Source organism: Orbicella faveolata, unplaced genomic scaffold (genome assembly GCF_042242905.1).
Source record: "Orbicella faveolata isolate gen_17 unplaced genomic scaffold, um_ofav_v1 contig_14, whole genome shotgun sequence".
Taxonomy (NCBI): Eukaryota; Metazoa; Cnidaria; class Anthozoa; order Scleractinia; family Merulinidae; genus Orbicella; species Orbicella faveolata.
The window spans coordinates 10,491,196-10,517,380 of NW_028301541.1; the positions used below are offsets into that span (position 1 = coordinate 10,491,196).

At 38.8% G+C, this 26,185-nt stretch overlaps 5 pseudogenes; 1 reads left to right on the forward strand and 4 right to left on the reverse strand.

Annotated features, from left to right (window-relative positions):
• Positions 1-1,983: 1,983 nt before the first annotated feature.
• Positions 1,984-3,209, reverse strand: LOC149113917 (uncharacterized; annotated as a pseudogene).
• Positions 3,210-4,045: 836 nt separating this feature from the next.
• Positions 4,046-5,102, forward strand: LOC149113918 (uncharacterized; annotated as a pseudogene).
• A 12,282-nt stretch (positions 5,103-17,384) lies between these two features.
• LOC149113919 (uncharacterized) lies at positions 17,385-18,427 on the reverse strand (annotated as a pseudogene).
• A 1-nt stretch (position 18,428) lies between these two features.
• LOC149113920 (uncharacterized) lies at positions 18,429-21,871 on the reverse strand (annotated as a pseudogene).
• A 778-nt stretch (positions 21,872-22,649) lies between these two features.
• On the reverse strand, positions 22,650-25,746 carry LOC149113921 (uncharacterized; annotated as a pseudogene).
• Positions 25,747-26,185: the final 439 nt, after the last annotated feature.

The following is a 26,185-nucleotide window of genomic DNA, read 5'->3' on the forward strand; positions in this document are numbered from 1 at the left end:
GAATTCTAAAGAAGCTATGAAGAAATAGCCTCTCCTTCTGTTTTCAGAAAAATGCTGATGTCAGCATTTTTGTTGAGATTCAAGGCTAATTATCTCGAAAAATGCGTGGCTATCCTCATTTTTCTTCGTGGATTCCAATAGCCCTCGCAAAGATCTACTTATTCCGCGTGGTCCTAACCTGGCGCAAAAACCTTTGTATTTAGTAGGCACCGTCCATAAGAGAGCCAAGTACTCATCATGATTTGATAAAAATATACCTGCTTGTTAAATTTCATCTTGAGAAACTTTTGATAATCTCTGGTATCTTTCACAAGCTGAGAGTGGGTAGTGGTTCTTGATGCCATCAAGGACAGACAGGAGGGAGTCAAAGTTGGAATGGTCAAAATCATCGCAAAGATTGCAGAGTCCAGCAAGCATTGAGTTCGATCGAAAGTCCTTTGCTATGTGAGCATAAATATAGCTTCTTTTAACTCCATTTGGAAACTTGAGCTGCCATTGTTGCAACACATCTTTTATGTCGCACTGCCAGTAGCGAAAACCAGTTTCCTTTGCATGCACGATAACACTCTTGCAGGATGATGGATTCCTCTAATTCATGAATTATCTCTGGACTAACAGCCTGCCTCGTGAAGTGGAGTCCATCTTGAGGGACACCGTCCCTGCCCAATAATATAGCATGAACTCTGGCCCCTGTTATGGTGCTCTTTGAGCAACTAAAGTAGGACTGTGGTACTTATTGACTGACGTTCCATGCCACAATTGAAAGAAGCCTCCGTCGTTCATCTCCAAGTTTACTGACTCTTCCAAGAGCTTTTGCCCCCTCAGTTCTGCTCTTCTTTCCTTGCCCCTCTAACCCACTCACTTCCACTTTACTATCTTTCATGCTTCTTCCAATCAACAATTTTTGGGAAACGTTTGCTCTCTGACCCTGAATTTGCTTGCTTTCCTCATGGTCTTTGGATTCCTTGTAATCCTTTGCTATCGACTTCAAAAGTTTGTCATCATGTCCAGTTCCAGAAGGCGTTGAAAATAGATCTTTGTACTCCCTCTGGAATTTTTTTGATTGGATGATGTCTCTCATTAAAGCACGAGTTCCAGCCTCTCCCAAAGACGTGTAGCTTTCGACGAGATTCTTCATTTTTTTTTTAAATTTCTGACCTCAACTCACGTTTTCGGCGTTCTTGAAGCAACTCCTAACTAGAGCGAAGAAAGCTCGTTTCAGGAAATAGGCATGCTACGTCCTGAGAAGGCTTTGTTGCATCAACATCCAATTCATTATCTGTTTCTACTTCATGAAGATCTACATGTTGATCAGGGTCGAAATCATCGCATATTTGTCAATCCTCTTCTCGTGCATCAATTCTAACCTACATAATAAAACATTTCGATGACTATTTATATAATTCAGAAGATACACCTGGATACATGACCCTCACGTGGAGGAGAACCTCACAAGCATTATAAAATCAGTGTATCTTACCTCGAGTGTTGCGCATTTTTTTTGAAGCCGAATTGTTTCCCGGCAGAAAGTACAGATCGTCCTTTTCCGTTCTTTGTGTCCAGAAGAACTCCATTTCCCTGTACCACACAACTTTTCCTCCGCGTAAGTTGCGTTAAACATCTCTTTCAAGCCTGGATCTTCGTGACCCCACTCCGCATGTTGCGGACAACAATTAACAAAGCTTCTTGAAAGGCATTCAGCCAACGATAGAACTTGAAAAATGCTGCAAATAGTATACTTAAACTTTGATAAACTCTGATATATAAATTTGATGGATATAAAATGACTATTTCTACAAAGAATTCAACGAAAAAAATTGTCACTTCTCACTTGCAAGATGGCGTCGCGCGTGGTGCAGCACATTCTCGGCTCCTTCTTTCGATTGGCGCATAGAACAATGGCCAAACTTGGCCGAGAGACGGAAAATAGGGGCTTGGAAAAGAAACATGCAAAAAAACGCGTTTTTTGTTTTTTTGTTTTTTGTTTTTTGTTTTTCTTTTTTGATGTTTTTCGCGTTTTTTCGATATCACCCAATCAGATGCCTCGATTTAATTGAAATTAAAATTTAATAGTTTGTACCTTTTTGCCGTTGGCCTGCCTACTTCTTGGCCGGACCAAAATGTTCTAAACGAGGTGCGGTTTTGGTAAGCTGTAGGCGCCTTGTTTTGATTGTCCTCGATAATGACAGGCACTCGTGCGGAAAACATCTCGTGCCCCTGTGGATAAGCACTGTGTTGTCGGTTGTAGACAGCTATTGGTACATAATCGAGTGTTTGACCTCGGAATATCAGTTAGCTCCTCAGAATAAACTACATGCAACTGAGAAATCCATCAACTCTCTTTGTCGTATTGTGTAGGAAATGGCAAAATGTGCTTGATGGCTGGATGATGAAAAGCCTTAAAGAGAGCATCGAACCACATCACTGGAACGACTACTGGTGGCTCATTGATACCACATATCAATCGCCTTCCTTCCATTGAAAAGCGCCTTACCATTATTGTTAAAGTTCACAACACCCACTACTGGTTCATCATCCAAAAGCCACCGTTCAAAGGCTCTAAACGGTGTCAGTCTTTTTATTTATTGAGAACTGAACGAGTTGAATCCAAGATGTACATCATCATCTAAGAAGATGTAGTAATGGTAGTGACGTATTCTCTCTATTGCAACAAAGTAAAGCAGATTCTGTCCTGTGGTGCAGGTGCTTTCTTTAGCAAATACATAAGTAATGTCTGATGGCTTCTCGTCTTGACATTTCTCTATGTAACTTAGTACTATTACGTCACAGTTGCAAGTCTTACTATCTCCGATCTTTGTCGGTGACGCCAAGTATTGTGGGAGACATTGTTCGTTTTGAGTGAGATAAATGAATGGCTTTGAAGTTAACGAAATGTCCTCATCAGCTGTCGTCGTTACTGTTGCATTCGATTCGTAAGTCGCCAACTCTTGAAATAACTCTTTTAGCAAAGAAGACAAAGACAAAGAAAATTGATTTTGTCGAGGCACTTGTTCTCCGCTTTCCAAATCATTACCCAACCGTACCCAACGTACAATTTTATGGCTGATGTCTGGAAAATGTGAATCGAGCCTGGACTTTCTCTCTGCAGCTTCAAAGCTATTGTTCTCTTTCAATGTGAAATTGAAAACATTGTTGACCTCCGCCAGGTAGAAAAGAACCCCACTGTCAGTACCGTAGTACCTGTCTTTATTTCATCTCAAAACAAACGTCGAAAAATCACAGTTCACAATGGGCTCAAGCTCAAAAGGCACACATCGACCGCACGGCCTCGGTCGATGAACAAAAGTCACAACAACTTGAATAAAACTCTTCACTCCCATCAAAGGTATACGCGTGTGAATGTATACGTGTGAGTGAGGTTTTCTGAAAATTACAAAAAGGTATTAAGTTCCAAATGTTTCTTTGAATAGCAAAGGCGAAATGTTAACTTACCGGACTGTTTGCTTCGAGCTAAACGAACGGCACAATAACAAATTTTTGACAAACTCCTGCGATTCAAAACACTCGCTTACTTGAACACATGGCGACTAAAGTCCAATGGTCACGTCAAGTGACCGACAAAAATCTCCTAAGGGGAGTCAGGAGTGACACCCACTGTTGTGATAATGCGGTCCATTGTCTAAGAAAATAAGAAAAAGAGGGTGTAAGCACAGGGTAAAATATTGACTGGAATACATTGCTGCATAGCTGCGTTTACAATGTTTAACTACACTCAAAGATCCGACTACATGTACGAATAATTGTAGTAGCATTTTAAACCCATTCTTATTATACTGTTTCTATAATTTCAATATCCAAATATTTCCTGGAGGATGACTGGCCATTTGGGAAAAATCCAAATTTCTTAGGGGTTTCGACTGAACATTTAAAGTATCATAAATACTACAACCATAACAAAACAAATCTTGAAAGATTCTCTATCAAACTTAATAAGAGCCTGAGGGGATGATATCGTGAAACTTGTTACATAAAATAATGAAAGAATTAAAATAATGAAAGAATTTGTTGACCAGGTCACCAATCTAGAAATTTCTGATGACGAAGCCATGGTTTCTTTTGATGTCGTCTCACTCTTTACTGCCATCCCAGTTAAGAAAGCTTGTGAATACATCAGAAAAAACTCAATGAAGATACAACCCTACATCTAAGAACCAGCCTCACTACAGATGATATTGTTTCTCTCATGGACTTTACTCTCTCAAACAATTACTTCGTTTACAATGACTCCATCTACAAACAGATCCGTGGTTGCGCAATGGGCAGCCCTGTCAGCCCTGTTGTTGCAAATCTCTGCATGGAGATAATCGACGAAACAGCCATCACTGCCTCCTCGACACCTCCAAAAATCTGGAAGCGTTACGTCGACGATCGTTTTGTCATAATAAAGAAACATTCTGTCCCATCCTTTCATGACGCTCTTAAGGCAATTGACACAAAGATAGCCTTTACCATTGAACCTGAGCATAATGGACAGATACCCTTCTTAGACACCCTGGTATCCAGGAACAACAGCGTCATAACCATCGATGTTTACAGGAAATCTACCCACACAGACCGATATCTGGATTTTTATTCACACCACGAAATGAAACACAAGCTGAGTACTGCCACCACTCTCCTGAATCGTGCTTCTAATCTCCCAAGTACCCCCGAGGGAAAAGCGAAAGAATTAATCCACGTCACTGATGCTCTGAAATCGAACAGCTACCCACTATCGATCATATCTAACATCTTGAAGAAACCACCCCCGGTAATCACACCATCTCCAGAAGAATTGGTAGGAATGTTCTTTGGATAGGCTGATCCTTCTGATTTACACGTTGGCTCCGCAGTTTTACCATACATCAAAGGCCTAACTGAACCTCTCTCAAGACTTCTAAGAAACAATGGAATACAAACTACAAGCAGACCCCTTAAGACATTACAACAAGATTTTGTTTCTCCGAAATCAAGACCACCCGCGGAACTACAAACAAATGTCGTTTACAAGATCCCATGCGCCGATTGTCCGTGGAGCCATATCGGCGAGACTGGTAGATGTTTACAAACAAGGAAGAAAGAACATATTAGAAACACAAAAACCTTTAAAAAAGGTTCCAACATTGCTTCACTTGCCTGGTTGAACGACCATTTCATCGACTTTGACAATGCACGTGTGATTGACAAGGGAAATTTCCGTGTTAGAAAAACTCTGGAATCCTGGCACACAACAATTACGAACCATGCTGATAATAATGCGAAACAATTACCAAGAAAATATTCAATTTTATTTTGAACCTCACATTAGCATTTTTACTAGCACACAAGCATTTCTATTGTTTTTTATTATAATTTTGTTTTTTCACACTTTCCTCAGTATACATTTCAACGTTCGCGCTTTCTATCTATTACTCGTTAAAGACTACAGACTGGTAGTCGAAAGCTCGTTTTAAACAAATTTTTAACCAGAGATCGTTTTCCTATGGCATGTTTTTCCCATACAGCGAAGCTATAAATTAACTTTTTAACAGCAGTGTTCTCAAACATGAACAAGCTTTACAATAACCTTGTATTACAGACCTGTATCTTTTCTAGCCTCCCAATTTTGTATTCTATTTGAACATTAACTTTCATTCAATTACCAGAAAACAAGTAGACTGAAAACCGTGGATAAACACTTTCTAACCGCCTAAAACCAATGTCCAGAGCACTCTGGGTGAACCAGGCATCTTGTTTTGTGTCTTCTGACCATAAGTCAATTACATCAATGTTTCGCTTACCCTCTTCCACCTAAAACAAACTTTAAAGACTGATAACACAACCCTTCCAGTAAAATGAACCACAAAATGTTGATCTTAACCAACAGAATAATTCACTCCTTTAAATGCTAATGCCATACACTGTAACTCTATCACAGATTATGTGAACTTTGACAAAGGCAAAAAACCATATACTGTATATTACTGCAAGTAGTCCTGACCGGAGAACACAACATATAAATTTAATGCAATACGTTTCTTGCCATATATATCAAACATAGTATGTTAACTACTGGGTCACACAGTTTTACATGTATTTACATATATGGCTAGATTTTTAAAAGTCATTGGCTTCCCTGGTGAAGAATTCAGGATAAACCTGGTGGATTTTTGTCTGCCCTGGTGGAGTTTTTCTTAAAAACCTGGTAAACAACCAGGTTCCACCAGGTCTGTTACAGAGGGGTGTAACACATGCATCAATACAATAGACCGACGTTGAACAAGGTACACGCATTGTGAATGTCATGTACTGTAGAAAAAGTAAGTTTCTGGTCTAAACAATTTCATTTTGGTCTACCAACCCAAAAGACTTGTCACGAATAGGAATATCATTGCAGGGATTACAGACAAAAAATGAGGAAAAAAAGACAGGAAAAAGCTTAGCCTGGTCGGACACTCTGACCGGGCATTTCTGCTAAAATGAAAAATATTTTAACTGGAAATTTGTGGCCGAATATGGGACAAGTTATTTTGTTATACTGCCACACAATGCTACGCAAAAAGCATTGTTATCGGTTTTGTTTTATTCTAATTCTGAGAATTTTATCACGTGCAGTGCGCCGTCTCAAATGTCGAATTGTAAACACATCACAACAGCGCCACTATTCCTGCGTGTTAATTTACGCATTTTGCGGTGGCCTTGTGAAAGATCGTGAAGCCCCATTTAGTCTGAATTACGTTCGTCTGAAAAACTACTTAGAACTGAGGTCTTATGTAATTACTCGTTGTTTGTTACCACCAAGTGTTGTGGAATTAATTGTTAGTTGTAATACATTGACCCGATTGAAATATTATGGAAATTGAATTCTATGGAAATTAAAATATTATAGAAATTGAATGTCAATTATGACATTGTAGTCATTATTGACTATAATATAGTCAATTATGACTACAATGTCTCCTGGCGAAAGGTTGTTGAGGATATACTGATAGTACCACCTTGATGTTAAGTAAGCGAATTAGGTGAGCCAAGTACTCATCTTGATTTGATAGAACTTGCTTTCACAACTTCCCAAGTGAGGCCTTCTTCTGTTGATCACTAACCCTCTTAACTGCTTCAGTAGCTTGCTTCCTCACCTCATGAAACGGTTTAATATCTAACGAAACATGGTCATGTTCAGCCGAACAATCTTCAAGAGCATAGTCAATTATGACTGCAATTTACCGTGGCGAAAGGTTGTTGAGGATATACTGATAGTATCCACCTTGATGTTTTGTGCAAATTAAGTGAGGCAAGTGCTCATCATGATTTGTTAGATCTTGCTTTCACGACTTCACAAGTGAGGTCTTCTTCTGTTGATCACGAACCCTCTCAGCTACTTTAGTAACTTGCTTCCTCACCTCATGAAACTGTTCAATATCTAACGAAACATGGTCATGTTCAGCCGAACAATCTCCAATAGCATAGTCAAGGCACAACTCAGCACAAGGGGAATGACTCTCAACCTAGCTGTACGCTGAGGCAAGGAGGACCATTGATCAGATGGCCAACTTTTTTTGTTGCTCTCGTTTATTCAGCATTGTTTTAACATTATAGATGAACAAACCATGTCATTTTTAACTTCGATCACTATTTATTAGTCCCTAAAATAGTTCCTATATTATGTTATTTTAACGGCACAATACTAGTTGACCTAAACAGTGTATTTGCCCATCTCCTTTCCATTTCCCCTTTTTCCTTCTTTTTGTGACAAACTTATCTAAATGTAATGATCTTGACTCTACTTTATCCCGTAAACTTTGTAAACTTTCTACAACTCAATCTCTAACGTTTGTCAGTTTGTCAATGAACAAGGCATCACAACTGACAAAGGAATAATACCTTAGAGTAGGTTTTTCTTCTTAAAAAATCAAAAAAAAAAAAATCTGCTCATAAATGCAGTTTTATTGTAGTTGTCAAGGTCCTATGTGACCTCTGAGCTAGTGCCAAATTCACTCTTTCATCAAAAAGCTATACAAAGCAAATTGAAAGCAAAATTAAGCAATTGTACACCAGCCGCTTTTAACAGCATCATTTGAGGAACCGCTCCAATTGTGTGCTATACAACTATCATAGTATACTATCTGCAATAATAATAATAATAATAATAAAAGTATACCTGCTTGTTAAATTTCATCTTGAGAAACTTTTGATAATCTCTAGTATCTCTCACAAGCTGAGAGTGGGTAGTATCCAAAACTCCTTGGTTCTTGATGTCATCAAGGACAGACAGGAGGGAATCAAAGTTGGAATGGCCAAAATCATCTCAAAGAATGCACAGTACAGCAAGCATTGAGTTCGATGGAAAGTTCTTTGCTATGTGAGCATAAATATAGCTTCTTTTAACTCCATTTAGAAACTTGAGCTGGTATTGTTGCACCACATCTTTTATGTCGCACTGCCAGTAGCGAACACCAGTTTCCTTTCCATCCACGATAACACTCCTGCAGGATGATGGACGGGATATGTCATCCTGTTGAAGGAATTTCTCTAATTCATAAATTATTTCTGGACTAAGAGCCAGCTGGCCCGTGAAGGGGAGTTCATCTTGAGGGACACCGCCCCTGCCAAATAATATAGAATGAACTCTGGCCGCTGTTATGGTGCTCTTTGAGCAACTAAAGTAGGACTGCAGTACTGACTGACTGAAGTTCCAGGGTCTGCTAAATCTGCGAGCCAGCGAGCCATGCGAGCCACGGTGCGAGCCATGCGAGTCATGCGAGTCATGGGAGTCATACGAGTCATGCGAGCCATTTTTGCGAGTACCTTTTTTTTTTCATCAGTTGGTCTGGTAGGTCGTCGACTTTTCACCAAGAAACATAGATCTCGCGCCCGACTATCACTAAACTATCGCTATAAACCGCCCGCCCGCCATCTTGAAAGCGGAGATGACCCTGTGGACGAGTATAAACGGTATAACCTCGCTCCCAAGGTACGCTCTCTTTCCCTGGGAAATTAATTTCAAAGTGCACCTAAACGAATCTACATGTTATTTGAAATACTTCTGCGAAAAAATTTTTGGATTTGGTTAAATCCTCGATTTTCTGTGCCCCGTCGAAATCTCAAAAATAGCCCCAAAACACCGCCATTTTGTTTCACGACCGAGTTTGAGGAGAATGAGTCCAGCGGCTCTTGTGACGTCTACCCAGGAAGGTCGAATATCTCACGTCCTCTCATTTCCTTTAGGATGGTGCAATACACATTCCAAAAGTGCGCAGAAATGCCTTCCAGAAGTGCTCTCGGCTGTTGCAGCAATATCCCAGATCTAAAAAAAGACATACTGTACAATTTACTGGCGATGATCGGTCAATGGAACAATAAAGACATAAACGATGGTTGATTTTGTCGAACCGAAACAAGCGAACTGAGTCTGTGAGAACCTTTGAAGAACTCTCACTGGAATTTGTTCCGCAGACTTTCAAACACTATTTTCAAAATTTTCTGCTTAAAGCCAACCAGCAATTTTTCTAAATACTACCGACAACCTATATCTTCGAGTCCGGCAGTATTTATAACATAGCCGGCAAAGTTGTGTGATCAATCAAGAAGCGTTACGACCAAATATACTGTTTAAAGAGGTCGCAACTGTACGCCGCCAACCAGCACTTATTTCTCTTTCAATTTAGATAAAAGTCGAAGATTAATCCTTTAAAATTACATGATAACAAAATTGTTACACTCACAGACTTTTGCGAAGGTTTGAACATCAGCACTGCGACAAACATTCTATACATAAGTGTCGAAAATATGACCGCGTAACATTATCTGCAGACCGCTTAGGGAACTCATCCTTTTCGCTTATCCGACGAATTACACTGCAAACTCTGAAAAAAATTTACACTGGTTATTTGGAGTTACGACTTAAAACGTGTGACAATGTGAAATCGGTAATTGTATGAAATGTTTCCTTCCGCCTTGCTTCCCGCAGCTTCAAAAATACAGGTCCAAACAATTCTACGATTTTCAATCTATCTAAGCCAGTGTTTTGGAGGTCATCAAGTCTCGAAAACTGCAACACTTACATCGCTCTTATAAACATGAAGCATTCCAGAAAGTAAAACACAAACTGGATTTAATAGAACAACCATACCTTGACAAAATACATTCTCGCTAAGGACAAAGGTAAACGTGCTATAAACACGTGTGGGAGTCTTGTGTCTAGGTGACGAAATTTCCATCCAAAGCAGTCCTTGAGTTTTCTTTCCTGCTTTTCGTTTGCTGGCTCCTCCACTTCGTATCTAGCTTTCCATTCCTAATATACAAGCAGCCCGTCTGCAAAGAAGTCTTCCCCGTCGTCGCTTGAAATATTGTAAATTGTTCTCAAAGCTCTAAGCAGTGAGTTCACAGTTATCGAACATGCTCGATCGAAGTTTATTTCGGTGTCTTCTGAATCGAAACCTAACTCTGACTCCAGTGACGAAAAAGAAATGATTCTGAAACAAAACTTGGACGTTTTAGTCTTAAAATATATTGGAACGATTAGTTTTGTTTTCCATTTTCTTGAGCAAATACAGAGAGCTGACTGAGCCGCCACTGTGTTTGGTTCCTGGGTAGACGTCATCAGCAACCACCGCCCCAGACTCCCTGAAACGCGGTCGTGTAACACTTCAGGCGTGACTTTGATAGGGCTTAGAAAATCGAGGATTCAACCAAATTCAAAAATTTTTTCGCCCAAATGCTCCGAATAACAATTGGATTCGTTTTAGCGATAAACAATTTTTGGGGTTAGGTGCACTTTAAATTTAGCTACAAAAGTGCCTACAATTGAAATATTCTCAAAAGAAAATCCTAGTCTCGCTTCGGTTACCAGAACTATTGCTGGTGCGGCAAATATGAAAAATGCTCTAAACATCTGGGCTGGGTTGCTCGAAAGCCGGTTAACGCTAACCCAGGATTAAAAGTTAACCGAAGTATTAATTTTTCTTGTGTAAAAATGTTCGTTACTGCTCGCCTTTTGTATAGTTTGAGCTTAGTCAAGCTCAAAACTGAAAGACAAACATTATAAGCAGAAAACCTCACCGAAAAATTACAAAACTGAAATCACAGTTCTTGCTAATCCTGGGTTAGTTTAATCGGGCTTTGAATAACCCAGCCCTGTACATTGTGCCAAGTCTTGCGTCATAGTAATGGCTACCCTGAGTGTGATGAATTATTTTCTTTGTTTCATATTTTTGTTGTTTGGAGAAAATTTTGTCTATTCAAATCGCACAGGATCCGCAAAAAATAAAAACAATGCGTCAAAAATTTATTAAGGTTCAAGGCTAAAGTAAAGAAAATTTTCTGAGAGAAACGTACGGCTCCACCGCCCCACCGTTACTCGAAAGGTAGGTGAATGCTATCCATTAACACCTGTCATTCATTGATATCCACGTTGAAAATCATTCAAGAAAAAAGAGAACAGTACTTCATGATCAGGGCAACTCCGTGTATTGGCGTCAAGAATGGTGAGTGAATCGCGTAATTTTAACAGGTTCGCTCTTTAGTGAATCAGAGTTATCAAAACTTTGTCGGTTGGCTGACTGCTGCATGTCAGTTGTCTTTTCCCTTAGAATTTAACATTGCAAGAATTTAATATTGCGATCTTACTCATCTTGTTGCGTTTCCCTTGTTCTTGTTCTCATGTAAATATAAATGTAACAAATAAAAAATCTTAACATTTGTTCTAGGGCTCGCATGACTCGCATGACTCGCATGGCTCGCATGGCTCGCCCTTTGGCTCGCACGTTTATGAAACTCGAAGTTCCATGCCACAATTAAAGGAAGCCTCCGTCGTTCATCTCCACGTTTACTGACTCTTCCAAGAGCTTTTGCCCCCTCAGTTCTGCTCTCTTTTCCTTCCACCTCTAACCCACTCACTTCCACTTTACTATCTTTCATGCTTCTTCCAATCAACGATTTCTGGGAAACTTTTGCTCTCTGACCCTGAATTTGCTTGCTTTTCTCTCGGTCTTTGGATTCCTTGTAATCCTTTGCTAGCGACTTCAAAAATTTGTCATCATGTCCAGTTCCAGAAGACGTTGAAAATAGATCTTTGTACTCGCTCTGCAATTTTTTGGATTGGATGATGCCTTTAATTATAGCACGAGTTCCAGCTTCTCCCAAAGACGTGTAGCTTTCGACGAGATTCTTCATTTTGTTAAAAATTTCTGACTTCAACTCACGTCTTCGGCGTTCTTCAAGCAACTCGTAACTAGAGTGAAGATAGCTCGTTTCAGGAAATTCATCAATTTCTCAAATTATCATCTTTTTCTACTTGATAAAGATCTACATGCAGATCAGGGTCGAAATCGTCGCACATTTGTCGATCCTCTTCTCAATTCTAGCCTACAAAATAAACAATTTCGATGACTATTTATATAATTCAGAAGATACACCTGGATACATAACCCTCACGTGGAGGAGAACCTCACAAGCAGTATGAAATCAGTGGATCTCACCTCGAGTGTTTCGCATTTTTTTTGACGCCGAATTGTTTCCCGGCAGAAAGTACAGATCTTCCTTTTCCGTTCTTTGTGTCCAGAAGAACTCCATTTCTCTGTACCACACAACTTTTCCTCCGCATAAGTTGCGATAAACATCTGTTTCATGCCTGGATCTCCGTGACTCCACTCCGCATGTTGCGGGCAACAACAAAGCTTCTTGAAAGGCATTTATCCCACGATAGAAAGTATAAAAAATGCAGCGAATAGTTTACTTAAACTTTAATAAGCTCTGATATAAAAATTTGATGGATCTAATATTGATCCAATATTGCGTCGCGCAAGGTGCAGCACATTGTCGGCTCTTTCTTTTCATTGGCGCATAGAACAATGGCCAAGAGCCGAGAGACGCAAAATATGGGCTTGGAAAAGAAACATGCAATAAAGCGAGTTTTTTTTTTTTTTAATTTTTACTTTTCTCTTGGATGTTTTTTGCGTTTTTTCGATGTCACCCAGTCAGATGCCTCGATTTAATTGAAATTGAATTTAAATAGTTCGCACCTTTTAATGACTTTTGCCGTTAGCCTTCCTACCTCTTGCCCGGACCAAAATGTCCTAAACAAGGTGCCGTTTTGGTAAGATGTAGTAGCCTTGTTTTGATTGTCCTCGATAATGACAGGCACTCGTGCGGAAAACATCTCGTGCCCCTGTGGATAAGCACGATGTTGTCGGTTGTAGACAGCTATTGGTACATAACAGAGCGTCTGGCCTCGGAATGTCAGCTCCACAAAATAGATTACATGCAACTGAGAAATCCACCACCTCTCTTTGTCGTATTGTGCAGGAAATGGCAAAATGTGCTTGATGGCTTGATAATGAAAAGCCTTAAAGAGAGCATCAAACCACATCACTGGAACGACTACTGGCGACTCATTGATACCACATATCAATCGGCTTCTTTCCATTGAAAAGCGCCTTACCATTATTGTTATAATTTACAACACCCACTACTGATTTATCATTCAAAAGCCACGGTTCAGAGGCTCTAAACGGTGTCAGTCTTTTTATTTATTGAGAACTGAACGAGTTGAATCCAAGATCTACATCATCATCTAAGAAGATGTAGCAATGGTAGTGACGTATTCTCTCATCAGCTGTCGTCGTTAGTGTTGCATTCGATTCGGCTTCACGTAAGTCGGCAACTCTTGCAGTAACTCTTTTAGCAAAGAAGAGACCGACAAAGAAAATTGATTTTGTCGTGGCACTTGTTCTCCACTTTCTAAATCATTACGCAATCGTACCCAACATACAATTTTATGGCTGATGTCTGCAAAATGTGAATCGAGCCTGGACTTTCCTTCTCCAGCTTCGAAGTTATTGTACTCTTTCAATGTGAAATTGAAAATATTGTTGACCTCCGCCAGGTAGAAAAGGACCACATTGTTGTGATAATGTGGTCCATTGTCTAAGGGTATAATGAAAAGAGCTTGTAAGCACAGGGTAAAATATTAAGACTGGAATACATTGTTACATAGCTGCGTTAACTTTACAATGTTTGCCTACACTCAAAGATCCGACTGCATGTACGAATAATTGTAGTAGCATTTTAAAGCCATTCTTATATTATACTGTTTCTATAATTTCAGTATCCAAATATTTCCTAGAAGATGACTGACCACTTAAAAAATCCAAATGTCTTAGGGGTTTCAACTGGGCCATTGATCTTAACCAACAGAAAAATTCACTCCTTTAAATGCTAATACCATACACTGTGACTCTATCACAGGTTATGTGAACTTTGACAAAGGTAAAACAACCATATACTGTATATTACCGCAAGAAGTCCTGACCGGACTACCGATGCATCAATACAATAGACCGAAGTTGAACAAGGTACACGCATTGTGAATGTCATGTTTTGTAGAAAAAGTAAGTTCCTGGTCTAAACAATTTTATTTTGGTCTACCAACTCAAATAAATTGTCACGATTAACAATATGCAGGGATTACAGACAAAATATAAAACTTACACTGAATTCAGCTAGGTTGATTACCGGTTTAACCGGAGAATTGATATCACCTACAGCAAATCAGCCCTACTAGTATCTCCAGGACATGTACAGTAACATACATAGTTTATTTACTTGAGCAATAACAAAGAATCTATGAAGGAAGATTCCTCTTTTTCCATACAACTCACGCTGGTTAACGTTTCCCTTGTTCTCATTCCAAGCTCAACCTTCATCTTGTAGTCAATTATGACTACAATTTTCCCTGGCGAAAGGTTGTTGAGGATATACTGATAGTATCCACCTTGATGTTTTGTGCGAATCAAGTGAGCCAAGTACTCATCATGATTTGATAGAACTTGCCTCCACAACTTCACAAGTGAGACGTTCTTCTCTTGATCACTAACCCTCTCAACTGCTTCAGTGACTTGCTTCCTCACCTCATGAAACTGTTCAATATTTAACGAAACATGGTAATGTTCAGCCGAAAAATCTCCAATAGCATAGTCAAGGCACAACTCGGCACGAGGAGAATGACTCTCAACCTAAAATCCAAAATAAATAAATCAAAAAATAATCAACCGGTGCACTTAAAATATTCAACTAAGCATTAATGCTGATGAGTGAACCTTACAACTTCCGACATTTCTAGCTGTACGCTGAGGCAAGGAGGACCATTGATCAGATGGCCAACTTTTTTTGTTCTGTCGTTTATTCAACATTTTTTTAACATTATAGATGAACAAACCATGTTATTTTTAACTTCAATCACTATTTATTACAACCTAAAATAATTTTGTTTATTATGTTATTTTAACGGCACGATACCAGTTGACCTATACAGTGTATTTGCCCATCTCCTTTCCATTTCCCCTTTTTCCTTTTTTTGTGACAAACTTATCTAAAGGTAATGATCTTGACTATACTTTATCCCGTAAACTTTTTAAACTTTCTACGACTCAATCTCTAACGTTTGTCAGTTTGTCAATAAACAAGGCATCACAACTAAAAGAGGAAGAATACCTCAGAGTAGATTTTCCTTCTTTAAAAACTAAAAAAGAATCTGCTCAGAAATCCAGTTTTATTGTAGTTGTCAAGGCAGTGTGTGACTTCTGAGCTAGTGCCAAATTCCCTCTTTCATCAAAGAGCTATGCAAAGCAAATTGAAAGCAAAATTAAGCAATTGAACACCAGCCACTTTTAACAGCATCATTCGAGGAACCGCTCCAATTGTGTGCTATACAACTATCATAGTATACTATCTGTAATAATAATAAAAATATACCTGCTTGTTAAATTTCATCTTGAGAAACTTTTGATAATCTCTGGTATCTTTCACAAGCTGAGAGTGGGTAGTATCGAAAACTCCTTGGTTCTTGATGTCATCAAGGACAGACAGGAGGGAATCAAAGTTGGAATGGCCAAAATCATCTCAAAGAATGCACAGTACAGCAAGCATTGAGTTTGATGGAAAGTTCTTTGCTATGTGAGCATAAATATAGCTTCTTTTAACTCCATTTGGAAACTTGAGCTGGTATTGTTGCACCACATCTTTTATGTCGCACTGCCAGTATTTTCCTTTCCATCCACGATAACACTCCTGCAGGATGATGGACGGGATATGTCATCCTGGTGAAGGAATTTCTCTAATTCATATATTATCTGTGGACTAAGAGCCAGCTGGCCCGTGAAGTGAAGTTCATCTTGAGGGACACCGCCGCTGCCAAATAATATAGAACGAACTCTGGCCGCTGTTATGGTGCTCTTTGAGCAGCTAAAGTTGGACTGCAGTACTGATTGACTGAAGTTCCATGCCATGCACAATTGAACGAAGCCTCCATCGTTCAACTCCACGTTTACGGACTCTTCCAAGAGCTTTTTCCACCTCAGTTCTGCTCTCTTTTCCTTGCCCCTCTAACCCACTCAATTCCACTTTACTATCTTTCATGCTTCTTCCAATCAACAATTTCTTGGAAACCTTTGCTCTCTGACCCTGAATTTTCTTGCTTTCTCACGGTCTTTGGATTCCTTGTAATCCTTTGCTAGCGACCTCAAAAATTTGTCATCATGTCCAGTTCCAGAAAACGTTGAAAATAGATCTTTGTACTCGCTCTGGAACTTTTTTGATTGGATGATGCCTTTAATTATAGCACGAGTTCCAGCTTCTCCCAAAGACGTGTAGCTTTTGACGAGATTCTTCATTTTGTTAAAAATTTCTGACTTCCACTCACGTTTTCGGCGTTCTTCAAGCATCTCGTAACTAGAGTGAAGATAGCTCGTTTCAGGAAATTCATCAATTTCTCAATATATCATCTTTTTCTACTTGATAAAGATCTACATGTAGATTAGGGTCGAAATCGTCGCACATTTGTCGATCCTCTTCCCAATTCTAGCGTACAAAATAAAACATTTCGATGACTATTTATATAATTCAGAAGATACACCTGCATACATAACCCTCGTGTGGAGGAGAACCTCACAAGCAGTATAAAATCAGTGTATCTCACCTCGAGTGTTTCGTATTTTTTTGAGGCCGAATTGTTTCCCCCAGAAAGAACAGATCTTCCTTTTCCGTTCTTTGTGTCCAGAAGAACTCCATTTCCCTGTACCACACAACTTTTCCTCCGCATAAATTGCGGTAAACATCTGTTTCACGCCTGGATCTCCGTGACTCCACTCCGCATATTGCGGGCAACAACACAGCTTCTTTAAAGCATTTATCCAACGATAGAAAGTAAAAAAAAAGGCAGCAAATAGTTTACTTAAACTTTGATAAACTCTGATATATAAATTTGATGGATCCAAAATTGATCCAATATTGCGCCGCGCTATGTGCAGCACATTGTCGGCTCTTTCTTTTCATTGGCGCATAGAACAATGGCCATACTTGGCCGAGAGACGGAAAATAGGGGCTTGGAAAAGAAACATGCAATAAAGCGATTCTTTTTTTTTTTTACTTTTTTCTTAGCTGTTTTTTTGCGTTCTTTTCGATGTCACCCAAGGAGATGCCTCGATATAATTGAAATTGAATTTAAATAGTTCGCACCTTTTAATGACTTTTGCCGTTAGCCTTCCTACCTCTTGGCCGGACCAAAATGTTCTAAACAAGGTGCTATTTTGATAAGCTGTAGGAGCCTTGTTTTGATTGTCCTCGATAATGACAGCAACTCGTGCGGAACACATCTCGTGCCCCTGCTGATAAGCACGATGTTGTCGGTTGTAGACAGCTATTGGTACGTAACAGAGAGTCTGGCCTCGGAATGTCAGTTCCACAGAATAGATTACATGCAACTGAGAAATCCACCACCTCTCTTTGTCGTATTGTGCGGGAAATGGCAAAATGTGCTTGATGGCTTGATGATGAAAAGCCTTAAAGAGAGCATCGAACCACATCACTGGAACGACTACTGGCGGCTCATTGATACCACATATCAATCGCCTTCTTTCCATTGAAAAGCGCCTTACCATTATTGGTATAATTTAAAACAACCACTACTGATTTATCATCCAAAAGCAACCGTTCAAAGGCTCTAAACGGTGTCACTCTTTTTATATATTGAGAACTCAACGAGTTGAATCCAAGATCTGCATCATCATCTAAGAAGATGTAGTAATGGTAGTGACGTATTCTCTCTATTGCAACAAAGTAAAGCAGATTCCGTCCAGTAGTGCAGGTGCTTTCTTTGGCAAATACATAGCAAATGTGTGATGGCCTCTCGTCTTGACATTTCTGTTTGCAACTTAGTACTATTACGTCACAGTTGCAGGTCTTCCTATCTCCGATCCTTGTCGATGACGCAGAGTATTGAGGGAGACATTGTTCGTTTTGGGTGAGATAAATGAATGGCTTTGAAGTTAACGAAGCTACTTCATCAGCTGTCGTCGTTAGTGTTGCATTCGATTCGGCTTCACGTAAGTCGGCAACTCTTGCAGTAACTCTTTTAGCAAAGAAGAGACCGACAAAGAAAATTGATTTTGTCGTGGCACTTGTTCTCCACTTTCCAAATCATTACGCAATCGTACCCAACATACAATTTTATGGCTGATGTCTGCAAAATGTGAATCGAGCCTGGACTTTCCTTCTCCAGCTTCGAAGTTATTGTACTCTTTCAATGTGAAATTGAAAATATTGTTGACCTCCGCCGGGGAGAAAAGGACCACATTGTTGTGATAATGTGGTCCATTGTCTAAGAGTATGATAAAAAGAGGTTGTAAGGACAGGGTAAAATATTGTGACTGGAATACATTGTTACATAGCTGCGTTAACTTTACAATGTTTGCCTACACTCAAAGATTCGACTGCATGTACGAATAATTGTAGTAGCAATTTAAAGCCATTCTTATTATACTGTTTCTATAATTTCAATATCCAAATATTTCCTAGAGGATGACTGGCCACTTAGAAAATCCCAATTTCTTAGGGGTTTCAACTGAACATTTCAAGTATCATAAATACTACAACCATAACAAAACAAATCTTAAAAGATTCTCTACCAAACTTAATAAGAGCCTGAGGGGATGAATATCATCAAATTTGTTACATAAAATAATGAAAGAAAACAAAATAGTTGGCATATTTTTCCCATACAGCGTAGCTATCAATTAACTTTTTAACAGCATTGTTCTCAAACATGAACAAGCTTTACAATAACCTTGTATTACAGACCTGTATCTTTTCTAGCCTCCCAATTTTTTATTGTATTTCGCACATTAACTTTTATTCACTTATCAGAAAACAAGTAGACTGAAAACCATGGATAAACACTTTCTAACCACCTAAAACCAATGTCCAGGGCACTCTGGGTGAACCAGGCATCTTGTTTTGTGTCTTCTGACCATAAGTCAATTACTTCAATGTTTCGCTGACCCTCTTCCACCTGATCTCACAACCCTTCTAGTAAAATGAACCACAAAATATTGATCTTAACGAGCAGAAAAATTCACTCCTTTAAATGCTAATGCCATACACTGTAACTCTATCACAGGCTATGTGAACTTTGACAAAGGCAAAACATCTATATACTGTATATTACCGCAAGAAGTCCTGACCGGACTACACATCCATAAATACAATAGACCGAAGTTGAACAAGGTACACGCATTGTGAATGTCATGTTCTGTAGGAAAAGTAAGTTCCTGGTCTAAACAATTTTATTTTGGTCTACCAACCCAAATAACTTGTCACGATTAAGAACATGCAGGGATTACAGACAAAATATAAAACTTACACTGAATTCAGCTAGGTTGATTACCGGTTTAAGCGGAGAATTGATATCACCTACAGTAAATCAGCCCTACTAGCATCTCCAGGACATGTACAGTAACATACATAGTTTATTTACTTGAGCAATAACAAAGAATCTATGAAGGGAGATTCCTCTTTTTCCATACAACTCACCCTGGTTAACGTTTCCCTCTTTCTCATTCCAAGCTCAACCTTCATCTTATAGTCAATTATGACTACAATGTCTCCTGGCGAAAGGTTGTTGAGGATATACTGATAGTATCCACCTTGATGTTTTGTGCGAATTAAGTGAGCCAAGTACTCATCATGATTTGATAGAACTTGCCTCCACAACTTCACAAGTGAGGCTTTCTTCTCTTGATCACTAACCCTCTCAACTGCTTCAGTGACTTGCTTCCTCACCTCATGAAGCTGTTCAGTATCTAACGAAACATGGTCATGTTCAGCCGAAAATTCTCCAATAGCATAGTCAAGGCACAACTCAGCACAAGGGGAATGACTCTCAACCTAAAATCCAAAATAAATAAACCAAAAAATAATAAACCGGTGCACTTAAAATATTCAACTAAGCATTAATGCTGATGAGTGAACCTTACAACTTCAGAGACTTCTAGCTGTGCGCTGAGGAAAGGAGGAGCATTGATAAGATGGCCAACTTTTTTTGTTGCTGTCGTTTATTCAACATTTTTTTAACATTATAGATAAACAAACCATTTTTAACTTCAATCACTATTTATTACAACATAAAGTGATTTTGTTTATTATGTTATTTTAACTGCACAATACCATTTGACCTATACAGTGTATTTGCCCATCTCCTTTCCATTTCCCCTTTTTCCTTTTTTTGTGACAAACTTATCTAAAGGTAATGATCTTGACTATACTTTATCCCGTAAACTTTGTAATCTTTCTACGACTCAATCTCTAACGTTTGTCAGTTTGTCAATAAACAAGGCATCACAACTAAAAGAGGAAGAATACCTCAGAGTAGATTTTCCTTCTTTAAAAACTAAAAAAGAATCTGCTCAGAAATCCAGTTTTATTGTAGTCGCCAAGGCCCTATGTGACTTCTGAGCTAGTGCCAAATTCACTCTTTCATCAAAAAGCTATACAAATCAAATTGAAAGCATAATTAAGCAATTGAACACCAGCCACTTTTAACAGCATCATTCGAGGAACCGCTCCAATTGTGTGCTATACAACTATCATATTATACTATCTGTAATAATAATAATAATAATAATAATAATAATAATAATAATAAAAATATACCTGCTTGTTAAGTTTCATCTTGAGAAACTTTTGATAATCTCTGGGATCTTTCACAAGCTGAGAGTGGGAAGTATCCAAAACTCCTTGGTTCTTGATGTCATCAAGGACAGACAGGAGGGAATCAAAGTTGGAATGGCCAAAATCATCGCAAAGATTGCACAGTTCAGAAAGCACTGAGTTCGATGGAAAGTTCTTTGCTATGTGAGCATAAATATAGCTTCTTTTAACTCAATTTGGAAACTTGAGTTGGTATTGTTGCACCACATCTTTTATGTCGCGCTGCCAGTAGCGAACACCAGTTTCCTTTCCATCCACGATAACACTCCTGCAGGATGATGGACGGGATATGTCATCCTGGTGAAGGAATTTCTCTGGACTGAGAGCCAGCTGGCCCGTGAAGTGGAGTCCATCTTGAGGGACACCGCCCCTACCAAATAATACAGAATGAACTGTGGCCGCTGTTGTGGTGCTCTTTGAGCAACTAAAGTAGGACTACAGTACTGATTGACTGAAGTTCCATGCCATGCACAATTGAACGAAGCCTCCATCGTTCATCTCCACGTTTACTGACTCTTCCAAGAGCTTTTACCACCTCAGTTCTGCTCTCTTTTCCTTAAACCTCTAACCCACTCACTTCCAGTTTACTATCTTTCATGCTTCTTCCAATGAACAATTTCTGGGAAACTTTTGCTCTCTGACCCTGAAATTGCTTGCTTTTCTCTCGGTCTTTGGATTCCTTGTAATCCTTTGCTAGCGACCTCAAAAATTTGTCATCATGTCCAGTTCCAGAAGACGTTGAAAATAGATCTTTGTACTCGCTCTGGAACTTTTTTGATTGGATGATGCCTCTAATTATAGCACGAGTTCCAGCTTCTCCCAAAGACGTGTAGCTTTTGACGAGATTCTTCATTTTGTTAAAAATTTCTGACTTCCACTCACGTTTTCGGCGTTCTTCAAGCAACTCGTAACTAGAGTGAAGATAGCTCGTTTCAGTAAATTCATCAATTTCTCAATTTATCATCTTTTTCTACTTGATAAAGATCTACATGTAGATCAGAGTCGAAATCGTCGCACATTTGTCGATCCTCTTCTCAATTCTAGCGTACAAAATAAAACATTTCGATGACTATTTATATAATTCAGAAGATACACCTGGATACATAACCCTCACGTGGAGAAGAACCTCACAAGCAGTATGAAATCAGTGTATCTCACCTCGAGTGTTTCGCATTTTTTTGAAGCCGAATTGTTTCCCGGCAGAAAGTACAGATCTTCCTTTTCCGTTCTTTGTGTCCAGAAGAACTCCATTTCCCTGTACCACACAACTTTTCCTCCGCATAAGTTGCGATAAACATCTGTTTCATGCCTGGATCTCCGTGACTCCACTCCGCATGTTGCGGGCAAGAACAAAGCTTCTTGAAAGGCATTTATCCAACGATAGAAAGTGAAAAAAAATGCAGCGAATAGTATACTTAAACTTTGATAAACTCTGATATATAAATTTGATGGATCCAATATTGATCCAATATTGCGTCGCGCTATGTGCAGCACTTTGTCGGCTCTTTCTTTTGATTGGCGCATAGAACAATGGCCAAACTTGGCCGAGAGACGGAAAATAGGGGCTTGGAAACGAAACATGCAATAAAGCGAGTTTTTCTTTTTGTTTTGTTTTGTTTTTTTACTTTTTTCTTTGATGTTTTTTGCGTTTTTTAGATGTCACCCAATCAGATGTCTCGATTTAATTGAAATTAAATTTAAATAGTTCGCCCCTTTTAATGACTTTTGCCGTTAGCCTTCCTACCTCTTGGCCGGACCAAATTGTTCTAAACAAGGTGCCGTTTTGGTAAGATGTAGGAGCCTTGTTTTGATTGTCCTCGATAATGACAGGCACTCGTGCGGAAAACATCTCGTGCCCCTGTGGATAAGCATGATGTTGTAGGTTGTAGACAGCTTATTGGTACATAACCGAGCGTCTGGCCTCGGAATATCAGCTCCACAGAATAGATTACATGCAACTGAGAAATCCACCACCTCTCTTTATCGTATTGTGCAGGAAATGGCAAAATGTGCTTGATGGCTTGATGATGAAAAGCCTTAAAGAGAGCATCGAACCACATCACTGGATCGACTACTGGCGGCTCATTGATACCACATATCAATCGGCTTCTTTCCATTGAAAAGCGCCTTAAAATTATTGTTATAATTTACAACACCCAGTAGTGGTTTATCATTCAAAAGCCACCGTTCAAAGGCTCTAAACGGTGTCAGTCTTTTTATTTATTGAGAACTAAACGAGTTGAATCTAAGATCTACATCATCATCTAAGAAGATCTAGTAATAGTTGTGACATATTTTCCCTATTGCAACAAAGTAAAGCAGATTCCCTCCTGTAGTGCAGGTGCTTTCTTTGGCAAATACATAGGAAATGAGTGATGCCTTCTCGTCTTGACATTCCTCTTTGCAACTTAGTACTATTACGTCACAGTTGCAGGTCTTACTGTCTCCGATCCTTGTCGATGACGCCAAGTATTGTGGGAGACGTTGTTCGTTTTGGGTGAGATAAATGAATGGCTTTGAAGTTAACGAAGCTGCCTCATCAGCTGTCGTCGTTGGTGTTGCATTCGATTCGGCTTCACGTAAGTCGGCAACTCTTGCAGTAACTCTTTTAGCAAAGAAGAGACCGACAGAGAAAATTGATTTTGTCGCGGCACTTCTTCTCCACCTTTTAAATCATTACCCAATCGTACCCAACATACAATTTTATGGCTGATGTCTGCAAAATGTGAATCGAGCCTGGACTTTCCTTCTCCAGCTTCGAAGTTATTGTACTCTTTCAAGTGAAATTGAAAATATTGTTGACCTCCGCCGGGGAGAAAAGGACCACATTGTTGTGATAACGTGGTTTATTGTCTAAGAGTATAATAAAAAGAGGTTTTTAACAACAGGGAAAAATATTAAGACTGGAATACATTGTTACATAGCTGCGTTAACTTTACAATGTTTGCCTACACTCAAAGATCCGACTGCATGTACGAATAATTGTAGTAGCATTTTAAAGCCATTCTTATTATACTGTTTCTATAATTTCAATATCCAAATATTTCCTAGAGGATGACTGGCCACTCAGAAAATCCAAATTTCTTAGGGGTTTTAACTGAACATTTAAAGTATCATAAACACTACAACCATAACAGAACAAATCTTGAAAGATTCTCTATCAAACTTAATAAGAGTCTGAGGGGATGAATATCATCAAACTTGTTACATAAAATAATGAAAGAAAACAAAACAGTTGGCATGTTTTTCCCATACAGCGTAGCTATCAATTAACTTTTTAACAGCAGTGTTCTCAAACATGAACATGCTTTACAATAACCTTGTATTACAGACCTGTATCTTTTCTAGCCTCCCAATTTTTTATTGTATTTTGAACATTAACTTTTATTCACTTATCAGAAAACAAGTAGACTGAAAACCCTGGATAAACACTTTCTAATCACCTAAAACCAATGTCCAGGGCACTCTGGGTGAACCAGGCATCTTGTTTTGTGTCTTCTGACCATAAGTCAATTACTTCAATGTTTCGCTGACCCTCTTCCACCTGATCTCACAACCCTTCTAGTAAAATGAACCACAAAATATTGATCTTAACGAGCAGAAAAATTCACTCCTTTAAATGCTAATGCCATACACTGTAACTCTATCACAGGCTATGTGAACTTTGACAAAGGCAAAACAACTATATGCTGTATATTACCGCAAGAAGTCCTGACCGGACTACACATGCATCAATACAGTAGACCGAAGTTGAACAAGGTTCAAGCATTGTGAATGTTCTGTTCTGTAGAAAAAGTAAGTTCCTTGTCTAAATAATTTTATTTTGGTCTACCAACCCAAATAACTTGTGACGATTAGGAATATGCGGGGATTACAGACAAAAAATAAAACTTTCACTGAAGTCAGCTAGGTTGGTTACCGGTTTAAGCGGAGAATTGATATCACCTACATCAAATTCAACCCTACTAGCATCTCCAGGACATCTACAGTAACATGCATAGTTTATTTACCTTAGCAATAACAAAGATCTATGAAGGGAGATTCCTCTTTTTCCATACAACTCACCCTAGTTAACGTTTCCCTCTTTCTCATTCCAAGCTCAACCTTCATCTTATAGTCAATTATGACTACAATGTCTCCTGGCGAAAGGTTGTTGAGGATATACTGATAGTATCCACCTTGATGTTTTGTGCGAATTAAGTGAGCCAAGTACTCATCATGATTTGATAGAACTTGCCTCCACAACTTCACAAGTGAGGCTTTCTTCTCTTGATCACTAACCCTCTCAACTGCTTCAGTGACTCTCTTTCTCACCTCATGAAGCTGTTCAGTATCTAACGAAACATGGTCATGTTCAGCCGAAAATTCTCCAATAGCATAGTCAAGGCACAACTCAGCACAAGGGGAATGACTCTCAACCTAAAATCCAAAATAAATAAACCAAAAAAATAATAAACCGGTGCACTTAAAATATTCAACTAAGCATTAATGCTGATGAGTGAACCTTACAACTTCAGAGACTTCTAGCTGTGCGTTGAGGAAAGGAGGAGCATTGATAAGATGGCCAACTTTTTTTGTTGCTGTCGTTTATTCAACATTTTTTTAACATTATAGATAAACAAACCATTTTTAACTTCAATCACTATTTATTACAACATAAAGTGATTTTGTTTATTATGTTATTTTAACGGCACAATACCATTTGACCTATACAGTGTATTTGCCCATCTCCTTTCCATTTCCCCTTTTTCCTTCTTTTTGTGACAAACTTATCTAAAGGTAATGATCTTGACTATACTTTATCCCGTAAACTTTGTAATCTTTCTACGACTCAATCTCTAACGTTTGTCAGTTTGTCAATAAACAAGGCATCACAACTAAAAGAGGAAGAATACCTCAGAGTAGATTTTCCTTCTTTAAAAACTAAAAAAGAATCTGCTCAGAAATCCAGTTTTATTGTAGTCGCCAAGGCCCTATGTGACTTCTGAGCTAGTGCCAAATTCACTCTTTCATCAAAAAGCTATACAAAGCAAATTGAAAGCATAATTAAGCAATTGAACACCAGCCACTTTTAACAGCATCATTCGAGGAACCGCTCCAATTGTGTGCTATACAACTAACATAGTATACTATCTATAATAATAATAATAATAATAATAATAATAAT